The sequence below is a fragment of the Haliaeetus leucocephalus genome, unplaced genomic scaffold (assembly GCF_000737465.1).
Source record: "Haliaeetus leucocephalus isolate CR32 unplaced genomic scaffold, Haliaeetus_leucocephalus-4.0 Scaffold517, whole genome shotgun sequence".
Taxonomy (NCBI): Eukaryota; Metazoa; Chordata; class Aves; order Accipitriformes; family Accipitridae; genus Haliaeetus; species Haliaeetus leucocephalus.
This window is the reverse complement of record NW_010972953.1, coordinates 2,615,784-2,620,868: the sequence shown is the minus strand read 5'-3', so window position 1 is coordinate 2,620,868 and position 5,085 is coordinate 2,615,784.

The window sequence follows — 5,085 nt, the reverse complement described above, 5'->3', positions numbered from 1 at the left end:
CTCTGTGGCGCCGTGGGGCCGCGGCCGCCGCCTCGTGCTTCATGTCGGGGGTCCGGCCAGGGAATGGGGGGGGGGGGCTGTCACCCATTGGGGACCCCCAGGCTGTCTGTTTCCCCCCCCCTTGGCCCCCTCCCTGCTCCGTCTGTGTCCCTGCCCGGAGCCCGCAGGATCCTGCTGGCCAGGGCTGAGCCTGTGCCCACGCTCTGCCTTGCAAATGAGCGTCTTATCGCAGGAGCCAAGAGCAGTAAATTACATGGTAATTAATCTATGAGCAAATTAGTAACTTCGGAAGCAATTACCGTGCAATCTGCAGAGGCATGTAACGTGGGGTGCCTCGCGCTGCCGGAGCAACCCTGGCATCAGCGCAGCCGGAGCTGGGCGTTGCAATGCGGGTGTGCTGCCCACCGCACCGGCGTGGGTGACTCCGGGGACGGGGCACTGGGGCGGGGGGGGCTGGCAGGGGGGCCAGCAGCCGTGGCCGTGAACGCCGGGCTCGTGCCGGACCAGGAGCCGTGTTGGGAGAGCAGGGGCAGGAGTCGAGCTTGGGGCAGGGCAGTGCTGGAGGAGAGGACATCGTAGCTCTCAGCACCTCGGGGGACTGACGAGAGCCGTGCGAGGTGCTAATCCGTGGCATGGATCAGGTGCCCAGGCAGTTGGCCAGACCATGGGCACCGAAACCCTCCCGCCGTGGTGTGCCGTAATGCGCCGGGGAGGGCTATGTGGCCGCTGTGGCGGTGGGAAGCGTGCCCTGGTCATGGCTATTGCTTCTCTCTGGGAGAAGCCGCCAGAGCTTCCCCGAGGTCTCTTTTCAGCGAGGACAGGCTCGGCACGGGCTGCGGGCGAGCTGGCAGCACCCTCCAGCGCTCCCATTTCAGGCAGGTGACTTTCCTGCAGGGATGAAGCTGGTGGGGGCCATGGGGCTGGCAGCGACCCCCTGCTCCCGGGAGATGCCACCACTACCAAAACCTCCGGGCAAAGGATGTTGTCCAGTTTGGACCAGTGGCCTCCAAGGTGCTGGTTTGCTCCTTGTCTGCGCTGCGGTGCTGTGCGGGGTGTTCAGCACCCTTCAAGCCCCAGGGACCCCCAAACCCCCTGGGTGCTGGGGGTCAGGGCCACTGCCAGCCCCCACCGCCCCCGGGCAGCTACGCTTTCCTCTGCCGCAGCATCAATTAGTCCTCGCCAGCACAGGCCCGGGGCCGCAGAGACGCAATTGCGAGATGAGGCATGAAATTAGGCAGGCTAAAGGGGAGCGTCATTAACCGAACCTGCCTCCGGAGCGCGTGGAGCTGCCAGCACTCCAAACAACTCAATCAGCGTTGCCGGCACGGCCGGGAGGGACCGAGCACCCTCACTTGGGGGGGTCCCTCGCCAGGGATGAGCCGTGCTTGTGCCCATGGGAGAGGGGACCCCCGTGGGAGCCAAAAATGGGTGCGGGAAGGTCCTGGGCCACGTGGCGATCCCCTTCCCGCTCCTGCCGCTCTGCCCGTGCCTGGCAGCGCCAGCCCTGCTGTTTCCCACCGGCTCCCTCGGTCTCCCAGGGTCTCTCCAGAAGTTCACTGGTTCCCACTGGCATGGGTCCCCATGGGACAGGACAGGAGATGCTGCTCCCAGTCCCAATGCAGCTGTGCTGGGGCACCAGGGCAGGATGTGGCCCCTGGGGGGGTGTCTCTCCCTGGCCCCCCAGGCAGTCCAGTTAAGGCTGAAGCACTAATTGCATTACCCAGTTCATCCCAGCGCTGCCCAGCTCGGGTTTGGGGCACGGGAGGAAGTGGGCTGGGGGCTGCAGCACAGCGATGGGAGTGGGGAGGGGGCAACCGCCCTTGGAGGAGGCTACGGAAGGGGCCAAATTCTTCCCCCCCACACACATTAAAACCTCCTCAAACAAAACAGAAAAGGGAGACGGGGGGGTCCCGGGCCCGGCACAGCCGTCTCCTACCCCCAGATTTGCCGACACTGGGCTGGCGCCAACTCCAGTTGTGCAACAGATGCTGGAGCCACGGCACAGGGAGGGGGCCCGGGCCTGAGCGTGGGGGCTTCGGCTGCCCCCACCGAGGTGGGGGGACACAGGACTGCAGGAGAGGCTGTGGGTGGGTGGTAGAGCCCGGCGAGGGTCTGCGGTGGGGCTCAGCCACGGCTCCCCAGCCCCACGGAGGGTGTGGGGTGGGAGGGTGGGCAGTGCTCTAGGGGCGATGCCGTGGGTCGGGGGCACCGGCCCCTCCCTGGGGGATGTTCGCCCGCTGCCTTGGCCTGGCTGCTAATTTTGCTAATAATAGCAACCGCGTCCTCTCGCTCCAGTTGCTGGGAGCCGCCACGCACTGGGATCCTCCCGCTCCACGCTTCGGGGGATCCGGGGCCGGCTCCGGCTCCCTTCCTTTCCCTTCCCAGCCAAACGCAGCCGCGAGAGGCAGCGTCAGGGTTTCCTGGGGCATCTGTTGGCAATTAGCAGCTTTTATTACTCATGGAGACGCCATATGCGGTGAGGGAACGGAGCCCGGGCGAGAGGCGCGGGCTTGCAGCGTGCTCCAGCGTGGGGGGGGACGGGGGGGCCAGCCCCCAATCCTGTGGGTCTGGGCAGTGACCGGGGGGGGGGACTGGGTGAGCCCGAGCAGGCTGGAGAGCTCTGGAGCCATTTTCCATCTGCGGCTTCCATCTGAGCCAAGCTGCCCCCCCAGCCCCGTGCCAAAAATGTTTGGTTTGGGGGGTGGAAACGATGGAGAAAGCGCTCTGAGGCTGCGCGGGCCGCGGCGGCGTGGGGGGACGGCGAGCTCTGCCGCTTGGCTCCCCAGCCGCTTCTCCCTTCGCTCTTCAACAAAGTATTTCCTCCAAAAGAGGCAAAACTGCTGTTCTAACTCTGCGGAAACAAACGGGCCCCGTCAAGCTGGAAAGAATCCCCGGAGGCTCTTTCCTTCCCGGCGAACGCTGGAATTGGGGAGTTTGTGCCCAAATCGGTGCAGAAATAAATGCTGAACTGCCGAAATCCTTGCCACAGGAATTCCCTCCCATGCGCTGCCCGGGCCAGCGTGCCTGTGAGCTGGCAGGATCCGGCCGGCGTTACCCCAGCCCTCCCCCCCCAGTAGTGGGGGGGGTCCTGGGGGGGCCATGCCGGCAGCACCGGGGCTGAGCTCGGCACAGGAGGCTGGGAGCCTGCGGTAATGCAATCGCTGCAGCTGCCGCATGACGCTCGGGGTCGGAGGCAGAATGTCTCCAGCCCCAAAATTGCCGGGCTCTGCTCTGACTTATGTTTCTTGGCAGCCGGCGCGGCTGTTTCTTGGAAGAGCAACTTGCCTCCGCTTTTTCCGTGCCGGGTTGGTGGGCAGGGGCCACAGGATCCTGCTTTCCATCCCCCAGCTCGGCATCACTCCAGGGGATGCCGGCACGGGCTGGAGACAAACTGCTCCCCCAGCTTAGCAGAGTGCTGGGGAAGCAGAATCCGGCCTCTTCCCCCCCACCCCGAGACACTGATCCCGTGCGCTGGCATGGCAAGGGGAAGCAGGAGCCGACGTTTCCACACCACAGCCGTTCCCATGCTCCTGGGGCTGGCGAGGTCCCTTCGTGTCACCAGATTGGGGACAACCTACCCAGGGGAGCACCCTGGCAAACGAGGGAAACTGAGGCACGGGAAGCGCAGCAGGAGGGATAGGTGCAACCCCCAGAAGTGATTCACAGCTGGTTTTGAGGGCCCTGGGAGCTGCTGGCGGAGTTGGTGTTAGCAAGGGATCTGGCTTGAGAGGAAGGGATGAGGCTGCCCTTCGTCCCTGCTCTGCTGCGGGGTGGGGTGTGGGGCCCCCAACCCACGAGATGCACAAACACCACTCGTGCTCATGCATGGGGTTCATTGCTGCTGGGTGGCCACAAACAAAGAGTAACTCGAGGTGAATAATTGTCCAACAAACAGCAATTATTAAAGTTTCATTGTATTTCATACCCACTTGCTTTAATTACCCTTAATTACTACAGTAGGCAACTCGCAGGAGAATCGAGCGCTCTGTCACCGCATCTCGGGGGCTGTCGGCTGGATAAATGGCAGAGTCGAGCCGCTCTTCAAAAGCGGCGTCGCTTCGTTTGCTCGCGACAGCTTATTTACTGTGGGCTGAATAAATATCAGTTGTTAATTAGAGCACATTTATTGAGATGCATGCGTCCCTGACACACATTTGTAAAGCTTCAGTGTAAATAGATTCATCACAATTTGGGAGGAAAGCGCCTAAGCAGGGGCCCCGTGGTGCCGTGCTGTGCTGGGCATCCCTTGGAGAAGGGACACGGGGATGGGGATCCAGGGATGCCCGCAGCTATTTTGCATCCCCAAGATGCAAACTTGCGTGGGTCAGCGGCTGCCCTGAGCGGGCCTGCTCCCTGCCTGCTCCCTGCCTGCAGGGGCTCGGGGTGGGCAGGGGATGCTGGAGCAGAGCCGGGCAGCCAGGCCCTGAGGGCAGCAGAACAGTGTTTGGGACTGGCACGTCTCTGCGGCGTGGAGCCGGACACCGCGCAGAGGCGGCGCGAGCCGGGATGGGTGCCGGATCCCTCCAGGGCTTGGCGGGGCTGGCAGGGTGGGAGAAGCTTGGTCGAGTTCTGGAAAGTCAGCAGCTCTGCTGCTGGGGGTGAGGCAGCGTTCCCGCTGCCGGCAGCGGTGCCAGCGGGAGGGATGGTGGCAGAGACCCCGTCCCAGGGCTCTGAGCCCAGACACCTCGTCCTGGGCCGGACCGTCCCCAAGCCACCGGGCACCGGGGACCGTACGTCAGCTCCACGTCGCAGTGGGGTCTGGCTGTCCTGATGCTGCGGGGGCTGCTCCCAGTGCCGTACTGGTGGAGGAGCATCCCTGGAAGGGACACCCTCCTCCTCATACTGGCAACCATTCTGGCCAGCGATGCCATCACTGGTGCCAGCACTAGGGTCTTCTCTAGTCCCTGGGGGGAGGAAGACCTGCTGCACAGGGATGGCAGCCAGGGGATGGGGTTCACCCCCATCCCGGGGATTGGGGACCCCCCTTCGCCCACCCGTAGGGGGTCCCCTTCTCCGGGCGGGGGTCCAGCCCCCGGGGAAGGCAGCGTGGGGAGGGCGCTGCCGGAGGAGGCGCCCGGGGGGAAG